This window comes from Eurosta solidaginis, chromosome 5 (assembly GCF_040869045.1).
Source record: "Eurosta solidaginis isolate ZX-2024a chromosome 5, ASM4086904v1, whole genome shotgun sequence".
Classification (NCBI taxonomy): Eukaryota; Metazoa; Arthropoda; class Insecta; order Diptera; family Tephritidae; genus Eurosta; species Eurosta solidaginis.
The window spans coordinates 200,766,925-200,794,696 of NC_090323.1; the positions used below are offsets into that span (position 1 = coordinate 200,766,925).

The following is a 27,772-nucleotide window of genomic DNA, read 5'->3' on the forward strand; positions in this document are numbered from 1 at the left end:
ATTTTACTGTTACGTCGTTATATAACCTACTTGTGTAAACACTATGTTAATTTGCATTTATTATGCCGGTGTTTGTTTTGTTATTTCATCAACAATTCACGTTTTTTTTCATTATTTGATCTCATACGCTTATCCACAATTGTTGTTACTTCGTAATTAAATTAGCATATAATATGCTTTTGTTTAGCAAATTTGCAAACATTTAACGCCTATATCCCTCATAAACCAGCAGCACAAGCATACGTTTCAAGTTTTTGTGGTTCGACCATTAATGTTGCTAACCTTAAAATATTTTAATCAAATATCGCAATACCCAGTAGGAAAAATTTCATCGGGACAATCGATGAAAGATTTTGCCCATTTAAAAACTAATGCTAAAAGCTTACACAACATCAGCGCTGAAATACAGTGCTGTATGACTTTTTAGTTTGCCGAGTAAACTGACTAGTATATAAGCGGTGCAATTCAAGCGATGAGTCAGCAGTTCGATTTGAACGTGACAGGTGACGTTATGTATGACACTCTACCACTATTTTTGTGGTGAAAGAGTTGTTGTACCAACTATTTGTGTATTTATTTGACAGTTCAGTGATTCCACGAAAGCAGAAGGCAAAAAGAATAATCGATATTTCTTAAAGTACGAAATAACATACAAGGAGATGTAAGAAGCTCGATTGGCACAATTATTTTATTATGTTGTCTCGACGAATGATTAAGATTACCTAAGACGCTTTCTTGAGTTTAATAAAAAATAAATTATTTTCATTTCCCTTATATATGAAAATGCTAGCTGGGATAGTTATATAAGTTCATTCCTTTGTGGCAGCTTTGGTTGAGTAAAAGCTTTAAAGTTGAAATACCAACATTTGCCACTCAATTCAAGTTGTAAGCTGCCGCTGCTGTTGGGGCAATTGCACATTGCGTGAGTTTTGTAAATCGTCTGCATGTTCGTTAGCGCTCTTTTTGTGGTTATCAGCACGCGGTTGAGATAAATTTAAGTGCTTACTTTTGCTAGTTGTTATTGGTACATACTTCATGCGTTGTTAGCAAAGTAACGCTTAGTTAAAGTTCTACTTGTACATTTAGTAGAGAGGGTGAACTTGAGGGTTTATATTGGGTTGCGTTTTGGGAATCTATTTATTAAATTTAAGTACCGTTAAGCATGTATGCATATATTACAAACTCAATGGAAAGTAAGGCGACCACCGTGGAATTGAAATTGGGATACAGAAAGTTGGAGGAGAAGCTAAACTGCAGTTTCTCAAAGACTTTCATTATTACAGGAAAGTGAGAGGAATAAGTTCGGTTATGTAAATAACCCTCACTGATTATTCTGTGACGAAAAACCATCAACCTATATTTCTGTCCTAAGTCAGTTTTAATAATAAAGATCAAAAAGCCAAGACAATGAGTTAGAATGTTTAGATTATAAAAATATATTACGGGCCTACCGCTGAGACAAGCGAATTGAACTTCATTAAGTAGTTTCTGCGCTACCATGCTTGCTTTCAAAGGCACTGACAAAACTGACCTCCTTATGAAGACCTGACGGTACCTTGGCTAGCACAGATGGCAAAACTCTACCTAGCCTGCTCTTAGTTACACATCTTGTGGGAAACCTCCTCAACGCAACTGAAGCAGTTGCAGAAAACCTGGCTGTAGCTACATATATAATAGAGGAGAGGATTAAGTAGGCAGTAGAAAGCGTTAAACCTTTTAAAATTGTTGGAGCAGACAGGATTGTCCCCGTATATCTTATTAACCCTTTAGTGATAACTGCGAACTGACTATGTCATATTTATGCCGCCTGTTTGGCTTCCAACTATGTTCCATGCGCGCGGAGATTTGCCATTATTGTTTGTTGCCAGGGGCGCACCCAGAAATAAATTGGGGGGTTATACTAAAAAGTTTTTTATTTGGCTTAAGGTAAACTTGCTGTGTTACACAACATACAAGCGTTTTCAATATAAAATATATTTTAATATTTTTCAGAAACCATTTTGTAAGCGTTTATAAATATTTTAACTGTGAAAGTAAATTGTGAAAGTTTAGAAAGAAAAACACGAACAATTTATTTGTCAACTTTTTCAACTTGCAAAATTTTTAAATTATTTACATAAACGTTTGTATATGAAAGAGAATGGCTGCATTTAAATCGCTTTGTGAATTCTCCAAGAATGCGTTAGAATTCCAGCTAAATTTGATGTAATGTATGCATGAAACTAGGAAATTATATATGTGTGCACATGAACAACGTATAAATTATTGAAATAATTGATTTTTTAACACTTTTTACTTACATATGTATAAGAAACTTTTGCTAATTGTCTATAAGATTATTGTAAATCATAGACTGAATAAGAAATAAAGAAAGGAATAAAAACTATCGTTTAAAAATGCATTAAAAAAATATTTATGAAAAGCCTTATTTTAGCAGTTTTTTATAAGCTTCAAAGCAAGGAACAGTTTCGATTATTTGACGCTTTTTTCTAAGCGATATATAAACAAAAAATCAAGCTTTTGTAAGCTTAATGTTTTTTGAGAAAACTTATTAAAAACTTACAATACGTTTATTTTGCTTGTTGGGTTGAAATCCAGACGTGTGTGTTCAAAGTCAGCTGTTTGCGCAACGCAAACACCAAAACCAGGCAAAAGCCGAATGTGTACCAGCTTTAAGAAAAACTACCAAATTTATGTGTTATTGTATATACATTAAGCTGGGTTGATTTGCATGGACGAAAGTTAACCAATATCAAGCCATCGATTTTTCGATAGGCTCACGAAAAAAAAGTTCCACTCAGCATACCCAAAAAAATAATTTTCGAACATGCAAAATTTGAGTTTTTTGACTTTTTTTTTTGATTTTTAAGGTCTTTTTCATGACCTACTTAAAAAATTTTCATTTGATTTTAAAATTTTCATGTATATCCTGTCCGACTAAAAATTGTCCGCTAAAAACTTTAGCGATAAGAGTTTTTTGAAAAAAAAAAAAATATTTTTTGGGTTTTGAGAAGTGTTCTGGTGAAAAAATTTATTTTTTCGCCATTTTTTTAGGGTTATTTCAGAAACGTGCAAAAGTGTTGCCGATGAAAACGAATTTTTCTCATAGTTCCTATCCCACTTAAAATTATGCGATAAAAATGTTGGCATTAACAGTTTAAAAAAAATTTTTTTCTTTGGTTTTTGGGACTTGTTTTGGTCGAAATCGATTTTTTTTGATTTTCAAGGCTCCAAATCATTTTTTATGTATATGTTTCCGTTAGACAAACCATTAGGTATACCAAAGTGATCAGGGGACGAGCTGAGTTGATGTAACCATGTCCGTCTGTCCGCTAGCAACATCAAATTTTACCACAAGCTAGCGTATTGGGCTAGATGGTTGTCTGAAAAAATCGTGCTTACCAAATTTCATCAAGACATCTTCAAAAATTGAGGGACTAGTTTGCGTTCAAACAAACGGACAGACGGGCATGGCTAAATCAACTTAGCTCATCCCCTGATCATTTTGGTATAATTATTGGTGGGCGTAACGGAAACATATGCATAAAAAATGATTTGGAGCCTTGAAAATGAAAAAATCTTTATGGGTTAATAAATCGACCCAGTGTAGAATAAAGTTGAACCAAAAATGATTAAGAGCCGAACGCTGATGAGTAGCGTTGGATCCAGGCGCGGATCTACGGGGGGGAAATAGGGGGGAAATTTTACACGCGAGACAATAGACTAAAAGAACGCTCCCCTTCAGCCACACTGACTGGAAGTGTGCAAAATATTCCTAATGCTATGCGGATGTTCGGAAATAATACTTCCATCTTCAAGTAATGAAATTTCTTCAGAAGTTGAAATGGTGGCAGCGAATCACATCCCAAATTTGCTAATTGGATGGCTTTGAGATGAATGATTTCATCTATTAGATCCGTAGAAATATCGATACCATAAATCGTGCAGAATGCCGCTGCTTTTTCTCTGAGATCTTCTTCCGTCAGATCCTGATACTACCAAAAAATACTAAATTTAATCGCAATGTCATATACGGCTTCGAAACGTGTTGTCATGTTACCAATCAAGCAGTCCAAAAGAACGCAAAAAACTTGCTGTTTGAATTGAGTTTTGGAATCACACTCAGGTGATTCGCCAGGTAATTCATCGAACTGGCGCTTTCTTATCTTCCTTCTTTTCTCTGCGAAGGTATACACAACTCCTATACTCCCTGCCAGAATCTTACATTCTTGAAGTATGATCGACCATTGATCCCTGAATTTCTTCAACTCATCAATCAGGCTACGTATATTTTCTGTTTCCACGTCCAGTGTGACATTTCTAGCTTGCAGTACCAGATTTCGATGGTTGATTACCGTCAACACTTTGAGCCAAATGGAGGCTAAAAGGATACACTCATATTTCCCCATATATGCTTCAATATCTTCCAAATCCGTTACTGTTTCTGAACTCAGATTTAAAAGCTTGATTTCATTAATAGCTTTCTTGCGAAATGTGAGTTGGGAAAGGTTTCACTCTATCCACACGAGCAGACCATCGTGTCTGTGACATGTTGTGCAAGAAGAAATTAGTTTTTTCCCATCTCTGAGGGCTTGCGCTAAAGATATTATACATTTTCTGCATAATACCGAAAAATGTGATGACTTCTGCACAACATTCAGTAGCTTGTACTCCACATAAATTTAAACTGTGACAAGCACAAGGTGCAAATATTGGCAGGGAGTTATCTCTCAGGATATGACTCTGCGCTCCTTTGTAATGCCCGCTCATATTACTGCCATTACCATACCCCTGCCCACGGCAGTCATCCAGGGGAATGCGAATCAGCTCAGCGATAGCTTCTCCTGTTTTTGCGTTAAAATGGACAAACTCTAAGAAGCGTTCTTGGATTTTCCATTTTCCGGAGTCCCTGTCTAATAAAACATAACGCAATATAAAAACAGTCTGCTCAATATGCTCCGAATCAGGGGTCGCATCCACTATTACTGTGTAATACTTGACGGACTTTCACTCGCCTTCTATCTTTCTAATTACTTGACTTACACAGATTTCTATGAACTCGTTTTGTAATTCATTGAGATTCCCTCACCTTCTCCAAATTTTCATGCAATAGGGGGTCATAATTGCTGATCAGTTTCAAGATACTCCAGCGAGCTGCTTCATTAGTAAGGGTTTCCGCTAAGAGAAAATCCACTGAACTTGCATTTCGAATTCTCATTTCATATTGGTGCCACTCTATATAGCAAATTTTATGATTTTGACTATTTTAATGTTCAGGAATTTTGTCGTGTGACCTCTTTCAATCTTTTTCTTTAGAATAACCTGAAGATTTTGTCAAAACTGATCAGGTATTTTCGGAAATTTTGCAGAAAAGCCGGCATGGAAAACAAAAGAGCGCTTCTTTTGTTGCACTCGAAACGAGCCAATCACGATTTACTTTTTCTCCGTTTTTTTTAGAGTAGTATGGAGTGTGATTTGAAGGCAATGGCGACTACTTAAGTCATTCGGAAGTCGAAATAAAATTTGATTTTAAATTAGTTGAAGCATTTTTGACAGATAGCGCTTATAAAATTGTGTCAAAAAAGTTTATCTAACTTAAAATCCCTCTCCGCGGCCCTGAAAGTATTTAAAACAGAATACATACATACTTTCGAAAATATTTTGAAATCGAAAGCTAACATTTCGGTATTATTAAGCGCTGTACGCAGATCAAAAAACATTCAAGAACAATTTTGCATTTTTTTGAGCATGAAAATAGCAGTACGCACAAAATTTTGGCATTTAACGATGCATGGAAATTTATACATGAATACCGCTTTTATAAAAAAAAAAACAAAATTTATGAAACTTTTTGATACCATTACCCCATTAATGCATTAGGTGAGTTAGTGAAAGCGAATGAACTTATGGTAGTTACCTGGGTCAATGAACGAGCGTTTGTAATGTTAAGCGTGTTTGAAATGGGGTGAATTCCACGCGATACTACACCATCGGCCTTTTAAGTGAGCGTATATAATTTTATGCTAAATTATAGACGGTCACTCCAATGTCACTGTGATAAGTGTGCCGCGTTGTTTACTTTTCGTTGAATGACCCAGTCAACTTGCTTGGTGTTACCAAATAAAAAATTTTGAATTTTAGTTGTAATTTATGTCATAATGGTAACTTTATACTATAAGCAGTGAACTTTTTGCTTATGTGCTTTCTTGTTGTTTTTATTGGCTTGCATTTGCTTTACATACAGTGTCCGTTATGCTGATTTTCGCCTTTTCATAATAGGCTGACTTTTGCTATTTTTTTTGTTTTCGTATATTTACTATAATGAGTAATTTTGACTACATTTTTGTTTTCTTAGTGCAAAATTTTTGTTTTTTTTTTTTTTTTTGTGGTTGAGTGTTTACGATTATGTGTGACAAATCTTTTTTCTATTGTTCTTTTGTTTGTGCTTTTTTTGAAATATCATATATATGTACATTTGTCGTTATGTGCTTGTAGTTGTGAGAAATGTTTTGTATTAAGTGGTTTTTTACTTATTTGACTTATTACTGTTTTTTTTTTTTGTTTGTTTACATTATTGATGACGAGTAAATTGGAATATTTATAGTAAGATAGTTTTGGTTTTTTTTTTCAAATCCATTGTGGTTATTAGCAAATGTTATATACTGTTTTAAACCTATTCTTATGAATTATATGTGTAGGTTAAAGTAAAAGTGTTTCCTATTCTATTCTACCGGAGTTGAAGTAAAAAATATTTTTCCTAAAATCATGACTTCTCTAAAAACGAGGTTTCTTAACTGAATCAGTCCATATTTAAATCTATTGGTGGTTAAAGTAAAGTATTTTTCCTAATATGTAAAATTATGACCTCTTGGATTGTGAGGTTTTCTTTATTGAGACCCAGGCAATGAATTTTTGTACTTATTTTATTTTATTATTATTTTTTAACTAATTCCGCATATTATACAAAAAAATTTTTTTTTTCACTTGAAATTTTTTCATTCATAATAAGTTAAATCTATAAAAAATTGCATAGACAATAGAGGGGTTGCTGACGGAAGAGCGGGGTACCTATGTATTGGTAGTAGTTCTATTAATGGATAAGTGGAAGGTACAGCGGGTGCAAACATTTTTCGTATCTTTAAATGTTCTTTTTATATTTTCGATAATTTCCCTATTTTCCAGCAATTTCTTTGATCTTATTTGTCATGCGATTTCTGCAGCGGCCACCAAGACAGAATCGTCATGCCTTTTATGAAGAATTATTTTTATACCGGGATTGTCACATCCACAACCTTTTTGGTTAGCGCAATTATTTGATCTTTGAGAACTTGGGTACCAATTATTATTTTATAAATTCGCCTACTGCAGTAAATATTCAATTCGTAATCACCAATTTGTCCCTAAGGATAACTGTGTTTTTCCTTATAAATTTCAAGTCCTGAATTGCCGGCTTATTTCAACCTGGTCGAATATTGTCCTAAGTCAATAACTTCCTCAACAATCAGGTTGCTTGAAAATTTTTTATGCTACCATTTTTCTATCCCAAGATGAAAACGAGCGCGACTAGTCTTTTGTTGCAAATTTATATAGCGCTTTAATATATATATATGTTCTCTTTGTGACTTTTTCTTCATTCTTGCTGTTGTTATAAGCTGGTTTTAAAGTTTTTGTATTTTGCATATATCCACTGGCATGAATTTTATCGGGGCTGTGGTATAAATCATCTTCCTTGACAGCCTTTAAGGATGTTATTTTGATAACTTCCTGAGGGACTACTGCGGTATTAAATGTAAATTATGCAACTTCTTGATTTGCTGTTCACTTTAGGCAGGGGTGTCTTTACTGTCAATTGTGACATTTTGAGATTTACTATTTGAGGTATACTTTGATTGTTTATTGATCTTCCTTAGCTTTGAGATTTGTTTTAAAATAGTAATTTTAAAGTAAATTTCATATAACTTTTGAGTATCATGGCTATTGCAATGATCAATAGCCCGATTACACAGATTAAAACTGCTAACCAAACATCTGGAACGTTTGGCGAATTTTTCGTATCTATTTCGGTTGGTGGTTCATATTTTAATAACCTATTTTCCGTTGATTCCGAATTTTCCTTCCCTATTACATAACCGGCTATCGCTATCATGATGCCTTGAGCTACCTTAGTCCACCAAGCCATTTTGAACCTTCTGTGGTTACTTTCTGTTCCATTGAAAATAGGGGGTAAATTGCAATTTTAATAAAATTCCTTTGATTTTATTCTTTATCTTAAATATTTCAGTTTATTTATAAGCTTCGTATTATAGAATTGTAAGTCTAAAATTTTTAAATTAAAAATATTTTTATTTAGGTTAAAAGGATTTTAAAATTTCAAAAAAAATTTTATAATCTACAAGCTTAGTATAGTTTATTTTCTTTCATAGTCAAAAAAAAGTTTCAACGCTATTACAATTTAATTTTAAGCTCTCTCGAGGAATACCATTCGAATCATTCTCACAGTTTCTTCTTCCCTGGTTGTGGGATGGTTTAAATCTTCAATTGTGGGTTCCCTATTCATGCCTATCTTTTTCCATAAAGGTTTTAACCATTTTAATTCCTTTTCGTAATCTACTGTTCCTGCGTCTAAAATTACTTTGTCTTCTCACTCAATGGGATGTTTAAAATATTTTGCCCACATTCCAATTTACTTATTTAATTCAACAATCACTCTATAAAATAAATTTTGGATTTTAATTTATTTTTCTTTTACATTTAATTAATTCTGTTCATTCTAAAATCTGCTACTATTTAAAAAAAATCCTAAGCAAAAATGGAATTTTTGCTAATGGTTAAGCGTCGCAAGGTCGCTCAATTAATTTTGGAAATTTAAAAATATACTTATAAAAGGTTTCTTTATTTGTTGTTCCTCTACTGATGATCTTTATTTGCTAACGTATCTCCTTTTTATTCCACTTGAATTATGCCCGCTCGTTGCCAGTGGGTAATGCTGATCTTCTTCATCTTGAGATTTGTTAAAAATTCGCACGAAAAGGCTCCATTTATTGAAATTACAATTTCTGCTGTTGGAATCCTGGTAAGGAATCCTGAATTTTACTTTACCACTTTTAGGCTTGGCGGAATTTCTAGTCAGTTAGATTATTTTGGCAGTTTTGCCGATATTAATCTAAACTGGCAGGATCGCCATGTAGAATAAAGTTGAACCAAAAATGATTAAGAGCCGAACGCTGGTGAGTAGCATTGGATCGCAGTTGTTGCAATTTGTTGCAATTGTTCTTTATTGACGAAATTCATTACTATTTATACAGAAGTTCTTAACCTATGCATATATACATACTTACATTAATATTTACATACTAAAGGTGCATGACTCAATAGTGAGGAATGCTTGTCAGCAAATTATTGACCTACAAATTGTCAATATGATTCCCGCTTGAGCAGTTTGGTATGACGCATTAAAGCATTAGGTGAGTTAGTGAAAGCGAATGAACTTATGGTAGTTACCTGGGTCAATGAACGAGCGTTTGTATTGTTAAGCGTGTTTGAAATGAGATGAATTCCACGCGATACTACACCAGCTTAATTAATATACATGCATACTCTTTCTAATGTCATTATCGCTGTTGTTTTTTTCTGGCAATTAGAAAATACGACATAAGAAAATATATATATACGAATTATTTAAATTGCCTTTATTCAAATAATACCACGAGGTTTTGTGGGGGTTTAACGCACCCCCCTCCCCCTGGCTTCACGCGTGTTTGTGGCCTTCATAGGCGTTAACCTAAATTTCTCCGATGTATTCTTCGCTGCTGACAGCAGAATTTCCAAATAATCCGAAAATTCATGGCCAAAAGTTCAACAATATATTTATCCTCACATTCGGGGAATCAAATTCCGAATGGAAGGCTCTATTCCAAAAACTCTGTATACAGAGAGTCTTTCGCCGTGAAAATGAGGGCAGTGAAACAATACGTGTTCTGTGCTTTCCAATTCGGAGGGATAATGTGGACAGAAAGGATCCTCCTCTATCCCACGCTTATGTAGATATTCCTTGAAGCCGCCGTGCCCGCTCAATATCTGTATAAGGCGGTAATTTAGCTCGCCCTGTTTTCGCTCGTACCATTCCGCTATATTCCAAACCAGTATGAAGTTCCAGCGCCCTTTTCCCGATTCTTTCCACCGTTCTTGCCACCTAACTATTGTGCGTGACCTTTCGCCTTTCTTAGAATCTTCAGATGGGCGGCTGATTCCAATGCCATATAGGTCAGCCATTTCAAATGAGAGTAAATCTACTGGGATTTTCCTGGATAAAACGTGGATCGCGTCGTCGAACACCGTCCGATAAGCACATGCTATTCGTATAGCTGTAACGCGGTAGGCTGCTAGTATGTCTTTTTGGTGGACCGTTTTAGATCCGTGCCATGCTGGTGCTGCATATAATATTATCGAGCTCGTTACGTTGGATAATATCTGATGGGTAGCTTCACCTGTGCCGCCGATGTTGGGCATTATAAGCGTTAGGGCTCCACTAACTCTAAAATCTTTCTCCTCATCGCCCTGAAGTTCTCCTTAAAAGTTAGTTTTGAGTAAATTTTTACTCCTAGATATTTCAAGAAAGTCCTTGAATTTATTTGAGGATCTCCTATGGTTTGGAGTAACTCAACCGCATTCCACTTTGAGGTCACCAAAATCACTTCTGCTTTATTGCTAGCCTTCTCCAGCTACATGTTCTTTAGCCATTCCTTTATTCCTCACAAGGCGCCATTACGTAATGCTTGGAGCAGATCAAGTTTATTGGCCACTGATACTGCGACAATATCAGCTGCAAAGCCGACAATTTCCGTGCCTCCGGGAAGGTGGATTTGTAGCACACCGTCATACATTGCAGTCCATAGCGTAGAACAGGTCCCTCATCCGTATCAAAAAGGAGTACTCTGTCGCTGGATACTCTAGTAAGTTTCATATAAGACAGACTTACAAAATCGTTATTCGACTATTGCGAACAAGTTGGTTAATTCTTAATAAAATATTAATTTTTTAATTATTTTATTTGTTCTCATAAGGTTTTTCAGTTTCCACTTCCATGAACAAATAATTCCGTGATTAATTATCACCTTAATAAAGTCAAAGTATAATTTTGTATTCATCTGTTTTATTTCTTTTCATTTTTCTGCCTTCGTTTCGTTCGATGTGGCCTATTTTTAAGTTATTTTTTCCATTTTTTCACTTTTCGCAGAAACTTTTGGCTTTCATATTTACAGCTCTTAAACCTAGCGTTAACCTACAGTAAAATTACGCCGTAAAGTGGGCAACGCAGCTCACCAAACGATTTTGTGTTTTGTTATAACAAACAAGTAAGGACTGGCCTGTGCCGAAGACCTTCCATGAATGGGGCTGAACAATAATCTTATCCCATTCTTAATATCCAAATAATCGGCTGTATATTATATATAAAATATATAGAGAACAGGTACACATACCTAAGAGATTCTTAAGATACATAAATATAAAACAAAAATTTAAAGTAAAACAAGTAAGGAAGGCTAAGTTCGGGCGTAACCGAACATTACATACTCAGCTGAGAGCTTTGGAGACAAAATAAGGGAAAACCACCAAGTAAGAAAATGAACCTAGGGTAACCCTAGGAATGTGTTTGTATGACATGGGTATCAAATTGAAGGTATTAAAGAGTATTTTAAAAGGGCATGGGCCATAGTTTTGTAGGTGGACGCCTTTTCGAGATGTCGCCATAAAGGTGGACCAGGGGTGACTCTAGAATTAGTTTGTACGATATGGGCATCAAATTAAAGGTATTAATGAGGGTTTTAAAAGGGAGTGACCCTTAGTTGTATATTTGAAGGCGTTTTCGAGATATCCACCAAAATGTGGACCAGGGTGACCAGGAACACCGTTTGTCGGGTACCGCTAATTTATTTATTTACTAGCCTTTACCCGTGGCCCCGTCCGCAAGGAAAATTTTAAATATATGGGCTATTCGCGTTAGCCTGCTTATTAACTGTTTAAAATTTTGTTTTCTGTCTAATGCATTTTATTTTTGTAATTGAGTAAAAAAAAGAACTAAATGAGCTGATAACCTGATATGATCCCAAATTATCCCGAAATTATCCAGAAACAGCTATGAAATGACCCCAACGCTATCGCGGACGGATCCCGAAAACCATCCAGAAATGCCCCGAAAGGGTCTCCAAAAGTTCCCCGAATAGTCCCAAAAAAACCCGAAATTAGAGCGACACGATTCTAGACGTATCCAAAGAACCACACAGAAATGATCCCTGAAGGTGTTCCAAAATGATCCCGAAAAGGTTCCGAAATGACCCTGACGGGCTCCCGGGCGGATCTCAAAAACCATCCAGAAAATATCCAGGAAGGGTCCCTAAATTATCCCGACTAACTCCAGAAAAAGTTCCGAAATGGCTCCGAGGGGGTCCACGATGGATCGCGAAAACAATACAGAAATGATTCCGGAAGGATTCCAAAATGATCCCTAAATAGTCCGGAATTGACCCAGATGGGATCCCGCACAGATCCAGAAATGATCCCGGAAGGGTGCAAAAACTATCCCGGAAAAGTAACAAAAATCCCGAAATGGCTCCTACGGCATCCCGGACGGATCCAGATATGATCTCGGAAGGGTCCCCAAATGATCCCAAAATGGTCCCGAAATGACCCTGATGGATCCGGCAAACCATCAAGAAATTATGCCGAAAGGGTCCCAAAATGATCCCGAAATAATACAGAAAAAGTCACGAAACGACCCCTAGAGGATCCCCAAATGATCCCGTATTAGCCCCGAAAAGGTCCCGAAATAACCCCGACAGGATCCCGGACAAATCCCGAAAACCATCCAGAAATGATGCCGGAAGGAATCCCAAATGATTCCGTAAAAGTCTCGCATTGATTCCGACGGGATCCCGAACGGATACCGAAAATCATCCAGAAGTGATGCCGGAAAGGTCCTCAAATGCTCACCTAATAGTCCCAAAATGACCCTGAGGGCATCCCGGACAAATCCCGAAATCCATCCAGAAATTATCTTGGGAAGGTCCCAAAATGATCCCGAATAGTCTCGGATGGCCCTTAAGGGGTCATGGACGGATCCCATAAACCATCCAGAAATGATCCCGATATAGTCCCGAAGAAGTCCCGAAATGACCCTGACGGGATCTCGAACGCACCCCTAAATGACCCTGACGGGATCCCGGACAGATCCCGAAATCCATCCAGAAATGATCTTGGGAGGGACCCCAAATGATCCCGAAAAAGTCCCGCAATGATTCTGAGGGGATCCTGATCGGATACCGAAAACCATCCAGAAGCGATGCCGGAAAGGTCCTCAAATGATCGCCTAATACCAAAATGACCCTGACGGCATCCCGGACTGATCCCAAAATGCATCCAGAAATGATCTTGGGAAGGTCCCAAAATTATCCCGAAATAGTCTCGGAAAAGTTCAGAAATTACCCTGACGGGTTCCCGGACGAATCCTGAAAGCCATCTCTAAATGATCCCGAAAAAGTCCCGAAATGACCCTGACTGGACCCCGAAAGGATCCCGAAAACTATCCAGAAATGATGCCGGAAAGGTCCTCAAATGATCTCTTAATAGTCCCGAAATGACCGTGACGGGATCCCGACAACTATCCATTCCTAAAGGGTCCGCAAATGATCCCGTATTAGTCGAGAAAAAGTCCCGAAATGACCACGACGGGATCCCGGACGAATCCCAAAAACTATCCAGAAATGATGCCGGTAGGTATCCCAAATGATCCCGAAATAGTCCCGAAATGACCTCGTCGGCATCCCGGACGGATCCCGAAAATTATCCAGAAATGATGCCGGAAAGGTTCCCAAATGATCCCCTAATAGTCCCGAAATTACCCTGATGGGATCCCGAACGGATCCCGACAACTATCTAGAAATGATGCCGAAAGGGCCCGCAAATGATCCCGTATTAGTCGAGAAAAAGTCCCGAAATTAACCCGACGGGATGCCGGACGAATCCCAAAAACCATCCAGAAATGATGCCGGAAGGGACACCAAATGATCCCGAAAAAGTCCCGCAATAATTCCGACGGGATCCTGAGCGGATACCGAAAATCATCCAGAAGTGATGCCGAAAAGGTCCTCAAATGATCACCTAATAGTCCCAAAATGACCCTGACGGCATCCCGGACAGATCCCGAAATCCATCCAGAAATGATCTTGGGAGGGTCCCAAAATTATCCCGAAATAGTCTGGGAAAAGTCCAGAAATTACCCTGACGGATCCCGGACGAATCCTGAAAACCAATCTTAAATGATGCCGAAAAAGTCCCGAAATGACCCTGATGGGACCCGGAAAGGATCCCGAAAACTAACCAGAAATGATGCCGGAAAGGTCCTCAAATGGTCTCCCAATAGTTCCGAAAAGACCCTGACGGGATCCCGAACGGATCCCGACAACTATCCAGAAATGATACCGAAAGGGCCCGCAAATGATCCCGTATTAGTCGAGAAAAAGTCCCGAAATGACCCCGACGGGATGCCGGACGAATCCCAAAAACTATCCAGAAATGATGTCGGAAGGGACCCCAATGATCCCGAAAAAGTCCCGCAATTATTCCGACGGGAATCTGAACGGATACCGAAAACCATCCAGAAGTGATGCCGGAACGGTCCTCAAATGCTCACCTAATAGTCCCAAAATGACCCTGAGGGCATCCCGGACAAATCCCGAAATCCATCCAGAAATTATCTTGGGAAGGTCCCAAAATGATCCCGAAATAGTCTCGGAAAAGTCCAGAAATTACCCTGACGGGTTCCCGGACGAATCCTGAAAGCCATCCTTAAATGATCCGAAAAAGTCCCAAAATGACCCTGACGGGATCCCGAAAGGATTCCGCAAACAATCCAGAAATGATGCCGGAAAGGTCCTCAAATGATCTCTTAATAGTCCCGAAATGACCGTGACGGGATCTCGACAACTATCCATTCCTAAAGGGTCCGCAAATGATCCCGTATTAGTCGAGCAAAAGTCCCGAAATGACCACGACGGGATCCCGGACGAATCCCAAAAACCATCCAGAAATGATGCCGGTAGGTATCCCAAATGATCCCGAAATAGTCCCGAAATGACTTCGTCGGCATCCCGGACGGATCCCGAAAATTATCCAGAAATGATGCCGGAAAGGTTCCCAAATGATACCCTAATAGTGCCGAAATTACCCTGATGGGATCCCGGACGGATCCCGAAAACCATCCAGAAATGATGCCGAAAGGGTTCCCAAATGATCCCGTATTAGTCGCGAAAAAGTCCCGAAAAGACCCCGACGGGATCCTAGACGGTCCCGAAAACCACCCAGAAATGATGCCGAAAGGGATCCCAAATGATCCCGTATTAGTTGCGTAAAAGTCACGAAATGACTCCAACGGGATCCCGGACGGATACCGAAAACCATCCAGAAATGATGCCGGAAGAGCCCCAAAATGATCCCGAAAAGTCCCCAAAATGATCCCGAAAAAGTCCCCAAATGACCCCGACGAGATCCCGGACGGATCCCGAAAACCATACAGAAATGATGCCGGAAGAGCCCCCAAATTATCCCGAAAAAGTCCCCAAATGACCCCGACGAGATCCCGGACGGATCCCGAAAACCATCCAGAAATGATGCCGGAAGAGCCCCCAAATGATCCCGAAAAAGTCCCCAAATGACCCCGACGAGATCCCGGACGGATCCCGAAAAACATCCAGAAATGATGCCGGAAGGGCCCCCAAATGATCCCGAAAAAGTCCCAAAATGACCCCGACGAGATCCCGGACGGATCCCGAAAACCATCCAGAAATGATGCCGGAAGGGTCCCCAAATAAGCGCGAAATAGTCCCGAAATGATTCCGGAATAGTCCCGAAAATGTCCCAAAATAACCCCGACGGGATCCCGGACGGATCCCGAGAACTGTACAGAAATGATCCCGGAAGGGTCCCAAAATGATCCCGAAATAGTCCCGAAAAAGTCCCGAAATTACCCCGGCGTAATCCCGGACCGATCCCGAAAACCATCCAGAAATGATCCCGGAAGGGTCTCGATATGACCCTTACGGGATTACAAATAAGGTGAAGCTAATTATAAAACCATGTTAATAAGGCAGCAGGCGCATTGGAGCGAATAAAAAGTTACATAGAAACATACAGGTAAAGCTAATAAAAGCGTGCTAATAAAAACAATTGATGGAGGGCGGATGGCGGGAGTAGAGGAGAGGACCACTGATCGTTCCTCCAAGATTGTCTAGATCTCGTTCTGTATGTACCAGATACCAAAAACTATTGATTTAGGAGAAAATGTATATTGAGTTATAACAATTTATAGATTTTACACCAGAGGGGGAGATAAAGGGGGGCGGGCGGAGGGTGTCACTGCTTACTTTGTAAGCCCTCGACTTATTTGACCCCTTGAGTCTGTGGTATTGGTGAAGGCCAGTATACGTAAAGTTATAATGTGTAAAAATTATTGAAAAATAATTTCTCGAAGGGGTCGTGGGACCCCACCCCTCTTTCCATGTTCGAAAAAAATTTCGCTAGTAGACTACTGTCTGTGTCCCAAATTTCATCAAAATCCGTGTAGCCATTCTGGAGTGATTCAGTCGCAAAGACGAAAAAATATAATAATTAAATTATAACTGTTCCTAGGGGGCGGAGACCACGCCCCTTTTGAAAAATATATAGCTAGTAGATCCTTCTAGACTATTGGCTATATGTGTGCAAAATTTCATCCAAAGCGGTCCAGCCGTTCTTGCGTGATTGAGTCACAAAGACAAACGTCTGGACAAACATCCAAACATCCAAACATCCAAACATCCAAACATCCAAACATCTAAACATCCAAACATCTTCACATCCAAACTTTGCCATTTATAATATACTAGCCTTTACCCGCGGCCCCGTCCGCAAGGAGAAAATAAAATATATGTGCTATTCACGTTAACCTGTTTATAAAGTTGTCTGTTTAAAAATTTTTTCTGTCAATGTAGTTTATTTTTTAATACAGTAAAAAAAAGAACTGAGCTGATGGGCACGCTTACATGAATAGTACAATACACTTTTTTCGAATTAAAAAAAATACATTTTGTTTCTAAGTTAAATTAATTGATATGACAGGGGTGAAAGAATTACTACTCATAGAACAAAGGAGTGAAACTGCAATTAGCTAAAACCAAAAAGAAGTTTTTAAATGAAAGCAGTGTTGCTTTTTCGGGTATTTAGTTGGTTAAAATATTACAAAAATTTTAATTATAGTTGTAATAGTTCGTTACAGGATTCATTTAAAAATAGAACGAAAAAGCTATGATATATTAAAGATAAAACATACCGAATTTTAATTACGAATAATTTGCCGTAAATCCACGGCCATGTGTGCTGAATTACCGGTTTCGAAGAGACCTAAAATGATCCCGGAAGTGTCCCTAAATGACACCAAATAGTCACAAAATGATGCCGACGGGATCCTGGACAAATCTCGAAAACTATCCAGAAATGATGCCGGAAGGATCCCAAAATAATCCCGAAGTAGTCACGAAAAGTCCCGAAATGACGCTGACAGGATCCCGGACGGATCCCGAAAACCATCCAGATTTGATTCCTGAACGGTCCGCAAATGATCCCGATATAGTCCGAAAAAGTCCCGAAAAAACTCTGACGGGATCCCGGACAAATCCCGAAAATCGGTCAGAAATTATCCCGGATTCCGAAATAGTAGTCACGAAAAAGGCCCGAAATGACCCTGACGGGATACCGAAAACCATCCAGAAATGACCCTGGAGGGATCCCCAAATGATCCCGGAAAAGTCCACAAACCATCCAGAATTGATCTCTGAAGGTGCCGCAAATGATCCCGAAATAGTCCCGAAAGTCACGAAAAATTCAGACCCATCCCGAAAATCATGAAGAAATTATCCTGGATGGGTCCCAAAATTACCCCGAAATAACTCCGACGGGATCCCGGACAGATCCCGAAAATCATCCAGAAATGATGAAGGTAGGTACCCAAATGATCCCGAAACAGTGCCGAAATAATCCCGACGGGATCCCGGACGGATCCCGAAAACCAACCAGAAATGATGCCGGTAGGTACCCCAAATGGTCCCGGTATGACCCCGTCGGGATCCCGAACGGATCCCTAAAACTATCCAGAAATGATTCCGGAAAGGTCCCCAAATAACCCTCTAATAGTGCCGAAATTACGCCGACGGAATCCCGGACGGATTCCAAATGATCCCGCTAAAGTCCCAAAATGACCCCGACAGGGTCCCGGACGGATCCCGTAAACCATCCAGAAATGATGCCGGTAGGTACCCCAAATGGTCCCGGTATGACCCCGTCGGGATCCCGAACGGATCCCTAAAACTATCCAAAAATGATGCCGAAAGGGTCCACAAATGATCCTGTATTAGTCGAGAAAAAGTTCCGAAATGACTCCGACGGGATCCCGGACGGATCCCGAAAACCATCTAGAATTGATACCGGAAGGTACCCCAAATGATGCCGAAATAGTCCCGAAATGACATCGACGGGATCCCGGATGGATCCCGAAAACCATCTAGAAATGATGCCGGAAGAGACCCCAAATGATCCCGCAAAGGTCCCAAAATGACCCCGACAGGATCCCGGACGGATCCCGAAAACCATCCAGAAATGATGCCGGAGGAGACCCCAAATGATCCCGCTAAAGACCCAAAATGACCCCGACAGGGTCCCGGACGGGTCCCGTAAACCATCCCGAAATGATGCCGGAAGAGACCCCAAATGATCCCGCAAAAGTCCCAAAATGACCCCGACAGGATCCCGGACTGATCTCGTAAACCATCCAGAAATGATGCCGGAAGAGACCCCAAATGATCCCGCAAAAGTCCCAAAATGACCCCGACAGGATCCCGGACGGATCCCGAAAACCATCCAGAAATGATGCCGGGAGAGACCCCAAATGATCCCGCAAAAGTCCCAAAATGACCCCGACAGGATCCCGGACGGATCCCGTAAACCATCCAGAAATGATGCCGGAAGAGAACCCAAATGATCCCGCAAAAGGCCCAAAATGACCCCGACAGGATCCCGGACGGATCCCGAAAACCATACAGAAATGATGCCGGAAGAGACCCCAAATGATCCCGCAAAAGTCTCAAAATGACCCCGACAGGATCCCGGACGGATCCTGTAAACCATCCAGAAATGATGCCGGAAGAGACCCCAAATGATCCCGCAAAAGTCCCAAAATGACCCCGACAGGATCCCGGACGGATCCCGAAAACCATCCAGAAATGATGCCGGAAGAGACCCCAAATGATCCCGCAAAAGTCCCAAAATGATCCCGACAGGATCCCGGACGTATCCCGAAAACCATCCAGAAATGATGCCGGAATGGACCCCAAATGGTCCCGAAATGACACCGACGGGATCCCGGACGGATACCGAAAACCATCCAGAAATGATGCCGGCAGGTACCCCAAATTATCCGGAAATAGTCCCGAAATGACACTGACGGGATCGCGGACGGATCCCGAAAACCATCCAGAAATGATGCCGATAGGGTCCCCAAATGATCCTGTATTAGTCGAGAAAAAATTCCGAAATGACTCCGACGGGATCCCGGACGGATCACGAAAACCATCTAGAATTGATACTGGAAGGTACCCCAAATGATGCCGAAATAGTCCCGAAATTACATCGACGGGATCCCGGACGGATCCCGAAAACCATCCAGAAATGATGCCGGAGGAGACCCCAAATGATCCCGCTAAAGTCCCAAAATGACCCCGACAGGGTCCCGGACGGATTCCGTAAACCATCCAGAAATGATGCCGGAAGAGACCCCAAATGATCCCGCAAAAGTCCCAAAATGGCCCCGACAGGATCCCGGACGGATCCCGAAAACCATCCAGAAATGATGCCGGAAGAGACCCCAAATGATCCCGCAAAAGTCCCAAAATGACCCCGACAGGGTCCCGGACGGATCCCAAAAACCATCCAGAAATGATGCCGGAAGAGACCCCAAATGATCCCGCAAAAGTCCCAAAATGACCCCGACAGGATCCCGGACGGATCCCGTAAACCATCCAGAAATGATGCCGGAAGAGACCCCAAATGATCTCGCAAAAGTCCCAAAATGACCCCGACAGGGTCCCGGACGGATCCCGAAAACCGTCCAGAAATGATGCCGGAAGAGACCCCAAATGATACCGCAAAAGTCCCAAAATGACCCCGACAGGATCCCGGACGGATCCCGAAAACCATCCAGAAATGATACCGGAATGGACCCCAAATGGTCCCGAAATGACACCGACGGGATCCCGGACGGATACCGAAAACCATCCAGAAATGATGCAGGCAGGTACCCCAAATTATCCCGAAATAGTCCCGAAATGACCCTGACGGGATCGCGGACGGATCTCGAAAACCATGCAGAAATGATGCCGGAAGATACCCCTAATGATCCCGAAATAGCCCCGAAATGGTCCCGACGGGATCCCGGACGGATCCCTAAAACCATCCAGGAATGATTACGGCAAGGACCCAAACTGACCCCGAAAAAGTCCCGTAATGATCCCGGAAACCATCAAGAATTTATCTCTTGAAGGTACGCAAATGATCCCGAAAGTACCCCGACGGGATCCCGGACGGATCCCGAAAACCATCCAGAAATGATGCCGGAAGGGTCCCCAAATGATCGCGAAATAGTCCCGAAATGATTCCGGAATAGTCCCGAAAATGTCCCAAAATAACCCCGACGGGATCCCGGACGGATCCCGAAAACTATACAGAAATGATCCCGGAAGGGTCCCAAAATTATCCCGAAATAGTCCCGAAAAAGTCCCGAAATTACCCCGGCGTAATCCCGGACCGATCCCGAAAACCATCCAGAAATGATCCCGGAGGGTCTCGATATGACCCTTACGGGATTACAAATAAGGTGAAGCTAATTATAAAACCATGTTAATAAGGCAGCAGGCGAATTGGAGCGAATAAAAAGTTACATAGAAACATACAGGTAAAGCTAATAAAAGCGTGCTAATAAAAACAATTGATGGAGGGCGGTTTGCGGGAGTAGAGGAGAGGACCACTGATCGTTCCTCCAAAATTGTCTAGATCTCCTTCTGTATGTACCAGATACCAAAACTATTGATTTAGGAGAAAATTTATATTGAGTTATAACAATTTATAGATTTTACACCAGAGGGGGCGATAAAGGAAGGGGGGCTGGCGGAGGGTGTCACTGCTTACTTTGTAAGCCCTCGACTTATTTGACCCCTTTGAGTCTGTGATATTGGTGAAGGCCAGTATACGTAAAGTTATAATGTGTAAAAATTATTGAAAAATAATTTCTCGAAGGGGTCGTGGGACCCAACCCCGCTTTCCATGTTCGAAAAAAATTTCGCTAGTATACTACTGTCTGTGTCCCAAATTTCATCAAAATCCGTGTAGCCATTCTGGCGTGATTCAGTCGCAAAGACGAAAAAATATAATAATTAAATTATAACTGTTCCTAGGGGGCGGGGACCACGCCCCTTTTCAAAAATATATAGTTAGTAGATCCTTCTAGACTATTGGCTATATGTGTGCAAAATTTCATCCAAATCGGTCCAGCCGTTCTTGCGTTATTGAGTCACAAAGACAAACGTCTGGACAAACATCCAAACATCCAAACATCCAAACATCCAAACATCTTCACATCCAAACTTTGCCATTTATAATATATATTAGATATTAGATATTAGATTAGATATAATACCACGAACAGTATTCCGGCCATGATTCCAAGGGCTTTTGGTTTTGCCCTGCAGAACTTTTTCATTTTCCTCTACTTAATATGGTACCCATTTTATAAAGTTTTTTCTAAAGTTATGTATACTTTGCGTCAAAAAACCAATCCAATCGCAATGTCTCATCCCTTTTTTCGTATTTGGTATAGAATTATGGCATTTTTTTTTTTTAATTTTTTTAAATTTTCGATATCGAAAAGGCGGGCGTGGTCATAGTTGGATTTTGCCCATTTTTAATACCACTATAAGGTGAGTTCAGATAAATACGTGAACTAAGTTTAGAAAAGATATATCGATTTTTGCTCAAGTTATTGTGTTAACGGCCGAGGGGAAGAACAGACGGTCGACTGTGTATAAAAACTGGGCGCAGCTTCAACCGATTTCGCCAATTTTCACTGAAAACAGCTATTGTCCTAAAATCTATGCCCCTACCAAATTTCACAAGGAATGGTAAATTTTTGTTCGATTTATGGCATTAAAAGTATTCTAGACAAATTAAGTGAAAAAGGGTGGAGCCACGCCCATTTTGAAATTTTCTTTTATTTTTGTATTTTGTTGCACCATATCATTACTGGAGTTGAATGTTGACATAGTTTACTTATATACTGTAAAGATATTAAATTTTTTGTTAAAATTTGGCTTTTAAAATTTTTTTTTAAAGTGGGCGTGTTCTTCATACGTTTTGCTAATTTTTATTTAGCACACATACATTAATAGGAGTAACGTTCCTGTCAAATTTCATCATAATATCTTCAACGAATGCCAAATTACAGCTTGAAAAACTTTTAAATTACCTTCTTTTAAAAGTGGGCGGTGCCACGCTCGTTGTTCAAAATTTTACTAATTTTCTGTTCTGCATCATAAGGTTAACCCATCTACCAAGTTTCATCGCTTTATCCATGTTTGGTAATTAATTATCGCACTTTTGGATATTTCGAAATTTTCGATATCGAAAAAGTGGGCGTGGTTATAGTCCGATATCGTTCATTTTAAATAGCGATCTGAGATGAGTGCCCAGGAACCAACATGCTAAATTTTATCAAGATACCCCAAAATTTACTTAAGTTATCGTGTTAACGGACAGACGGACGGACGGACGGACATGGCTCAATCAAATTTTTTTTCGATACTGATGATTTTGATATTTATCTCGATTCCTTTATACCTGTACAACCAACCGTTATCCAATCAAAGTTAGTATACTCTGTGTGCAAAGAACGCTGAGTATAAAAATACGTAGGTGCTTGTTGTGAGGATGCAAAGTTTCACCTTTTTTATGGTCTGCATGAAATGGCTATGACCACCGTGCAAAATTGTTGGACCATGTGCTCCACTTGTGTCATACTGGAGTACTTACCATTCTACACCACTGTAATGTAGCGATGGACCAACTCATGTTTCTACACGAACATATTGTAAGCCGATCATTGATCGTTTTTAACGATTGTAATCACTACACGATGTTTATTGGACTGTGGATACTCCATGAATTACTCTGATGTAAAGCGGAGCTGGAGTATATGGTCTAGTCCTAGGATATCGCAATGTTAATTGGACCACATTTTTTGTATGAATTGTGGTTAATTTTGGAGCACTCGCTTGATCCATTGCGAATACTCCACACATGCATGCATACTCGCGATTTTTGCAGGACATAAATCACTTGTCTCAACAATATATGACGTAAGCGCAAGTATTTGATGAAATTTGCCGCTTTTAACCGTTGAAAAGTGGACAGAAATTACAATTTATATGGGGTATATAATATATATACCACCGATATCTATGATGTTTTTAGACAAAAATATATACTACTAGCGGACCCCGTTGCACTTCGTAGCAACCAACCAAAAAAAGAAAGAAAGATTATAAATTTTTTTTATGAAATGGATGCATTGTATTTCAAAATTATTAATGTCAATCCAAAACATTCGGATATACAATGTTTTTAGTTTGCCCATTGGAAACGAGCACAAACAAACAATTTGGAGTTCCAACTCTTGAGCAGGCCACGTATAGCTGTCCATGTGAAAAGCACGGCTCCTCCAAATTTAATCCGCATATTTGAAGCGTTTGTCCTTGTGCCTTATTGATTGACATGACAAATGATAGACGCACTAGGAATTGCAAACGCTTAAATTCAAATGGCATGTCTGTTGGCATCAGTGGAATACGTGGTATGAGTACAATTTAATTTTTCGCTGCTTCGGTTAATATTGTCGCTTCAATTAAATTCGCATCAATTTTTTTACTACTAATCTTGTGCCATTGCACAGTTTTGGTGCATCTAAATTCCGCAGTAAAATAATTGATGAGCCAACCTTTAAATTCAAATAATGCGGTGGCATACCAGGTGGTTCCAATGAATTCAAAAATTCAATTGGATAATTCACTGCATCATCTGCATTCATTGCGCTATCAACAGATTTATATGATGTTACTGCACCTGGCAATTTTTCTTGAATCTGATAATTGATTGCATTGACATGTAAATTTTTTGGTGCCAGTACTGCGCGTTCTCTCAACCAATTGTGATTCCTGTAATTTTGAACAATATTTGGAAACACACTTTCAATCAACTCTTCTGTTGATTGGAGAATGGTACAAAAATTGTTCGGCAATGTAATCAATCCATTTGTATTATCGACTCGAACTTTTCCATTGCCAATATCTAACAATTGCTTCGAGAACCGATCTGCAGATTGGTCGTAGTGGAATTGAACGCGCATATTTATGTTCAATGTCAATTTTTGCACATGTCGCCACAAAAGAGAAGAATTTAAACATACGTTGATCTCATCCGCCGGTGTTGATCTTGGAACCACAGTCAATATTTGTCCAAAATCCCCTAACAATAATATTAATGCAACACCAAAAATTTCTTGATTCTGACGTAGATCTTGCATTTTACGGTGTAATGCTTCCAGCGATTTTTTATGCATCATTGTACACTCATCCAATAGAATAACTGCTGCTTGTTGCAAAACTTTTGCCTTCGCAGAATTTCTTGAAATATTGTACGTGGGATGTTCAATCACCTGTTAGTTTGAAAATAATTACATTTTAATTAATATAGATTAAATTTTAAAGTGATCAATTAATAAATGTAAGCATACCTGAACATTCAACGGCAATTTTAATGCAGAGTGCACTGTTCGTCCACCATCCAATAGAGTAGCAGCGATTCCCGACGAAGCAAGTGCCAATGCAATTTTTCGTTGCGATCGAATGGCTGCCAAAATTAGTGATATCACAAATGTTTTTCCGGTACCACATTCGCATCCAAAAAATATAATTCACCGACTTCATTTTGTACCGCTTGGATGATGGTATCATAGACAGGTTTTTGATGGTTATTTTATTTAGGAACATTCAAATTCACAAATGTTTGCAATTCATTGGGATCATACTGTTGTTCACGTTGCAATTCTCGATCAAATAAATTATGCATTGGACGATTGGGTGGTGACAAACCTAATTGCCCTAATCCTTTATTTGCAATCGTAAGGCACATATCTTCAATCGCTATCAATGCCTCATTATACATTACCAATGAAATCAGCAAATCAGTGTTTCTTGTGTGATGACGCATTCGAATCAAATAGTCTTCTGCCATAAATTCTTTGTATTTATTCCACAATTCAAGAGGATTTTATGGAAAACATGATGACGCGATCATGGCATATAAGATACGTATTTGATGTGGAGAAGAAGCAATCCATGCATCGTGAAGCGTTAAATCCCAATGCGCATCATTTTCAAGCAAACCTAATTGCTCGCATGCTTCACGATACGTCATACATAAATGGCCATTCACTCTTCACAAATGTTGAAATGAACGTGGCCCAACAACATTTACTAACAACAATCGCAAATGATAACTTTCTGCATTGTGTGGATGAACTGTGTACAATCTTCCCATGGTATCTGCAAAAAAAATGCCCGGATGGCCATCAAGAGGTGTTCCTTGTTTACGTCGTTGCCATTTCTTTGCAGTCCAAGTGAAATAATGCGTTACATCTGAATACATCAACGTTCTGGCAAAGTTATCGCTTTCGCACAATTGAAAGAATGAAGTTAATGTTGTTGCTGGTGGTTGCGCTGCTCTCTGCTGTACATTTGTAACGGTAAAAGACACACGCTGGCCATTTTCAAGATGAACAGCCAATTGAACCACAGCAGGATATCGCTCATGAATTGGAAATGAATAAGTTCTCCAAAGAGCTTCATTAGTGCTAATATAGCGCCCCATTTGATATTGTGCTACTCCATAAACAGCCATATCACTGCCTTTATTCACATATTTGCAAATGTATTTAATCGATTTCACAGAATTACAGTACACAACATTTATGTGAGCCTGAAATACTTTTGACAATAGTGGCGAATAAGGCACAATCCAACGATTGTCAACTTCAACGTCTTGATTGCGTATTTTAATTGTTGTTGTATGGCCATTATCCTCCAGTGACCGACGCCGGTACAACGGATATCCGTCGGAACCTGTAATAGTATCCGAAGTTAATGCTCTTGGATACCGTTTTGAACATTTTCCATCGATCATGCATGGCGAATTCATATTTATCTGACCGCAAGGGCCATGGATCATATTTTTCGTGACAACTTCAAATAATTCTGGATCACTAATTTCATCTGGAATTTCAGCTGATATAATGATATCAATTTGATCGGGTGTTATTTTACGAACCAGCCATATCAAGATATGCGCGTGCGGTAGCCCTATCTTTTGCCATTCAATCGAATACATCCAGCACGCACCTTCCCAAAAGTTCGCAATTTGATAATCAAATCCATCAGTGCTCTTACTTTTTGTCGAAATACACGTGCTGTTATATCGTGTCGATCTGTTGGATTCTGACCATCAAATAAATTGTTTTTTATGTTAGATCACTGTGGATTGCATGTGAATGTTATGAATAGGTCGCGACGACTATATTTGCGAACGTATGACATTGCATCTTGCGTATATTCGTGCATGTGGCGCGGACTGCCAACATTTGTCGATGATAAAATTGTTAAACGTCCGATATCATTAACATTGCCATCATTCACTATTGCATCTCGCAAGTGTATGTATTCTTCCGATCGTAATTTGGCTTGATTGAAGCGAAGATAATTAAGGCGTTCTGCTTCAATTTTCGCATACATGTCAACAACGTATTGGTGGAAAAGTTTGCCACATCGCATAATAAAGTTGTCTTCTTGTGGGCGAATCATGAATCTATACGAATAATAATTCATCGCTCTAACTGTTTTTTGTACGTCACGACCTTTGATGAATGCATTGTCAGAAAATTAAAGTCATGTCTTCTTGTTATGAAATAAATACAATACATATTAAATTGAATTCATTTAATTTTACCGGTTCGTGGATCTATCATTCGTATATTGATATGATAGCCGTCGTCACCTTTCCAGTGCAATAATGGATATTGTAATGCATCATAGCTGCGGTGAAGCTATGAAACACGCCCTAATTCTTCATTTCTTCGATTTAGCACAATATCGCGAGATTGAAACTGGTATCCAACAATCACAATTGCCGCATGCTCTCCAAAGGGCGTTTTGTCAGCCCTTATAACGATTCTGTGATCATCAGATGGCATACGATCGAGAGCGGTTTTAAACAATCGAATTAATTCATTGTACTGATGTAAGAAGGTTTGAAGTTCAGAAACAATTTGTCGCCTTGCATGCGCAGCAATTGTACAACGCCCATCCAATTCACAATTAGCATCTCCGGTAAAATAGATTTGCAAAAATTGATGATCAGCATCAGGATACGGCAATAAGGATCCAGCTCGATGATAAATCTGACCTTGAATCTGTAATATTTTTTTGACATGTAATTAGATACTGTGTACGAATTCTTGAACACATCAAAAAAATTGCTGCTCAGATCGCAATTTTCTTATGATATTCCGCATGAAGTAATTACCTTAAAT

At 39.6% G+C, this 27,772-nt stretch overlaps 1 protein-coding gene and 1 pseudogene across 2 annotated transcripts in view; both read right to left on the reverse strand.

Moving 5' to 3' along the window:
- The window catches only part of LOC137252150 (GTP-binding protein Rhes), a 235,748-nt gene that overhangs the window by 85,210 nt on the left and 122,766 nt on the right, over positions 1 to 27,772 (reverse strand). The gene's annotated exons all lie outside the window — the stretch shown is intronic.
- Positions 879 to 26,574, reverse strand: LOC137254367 (uncharacterized; annotated as a pseudogene).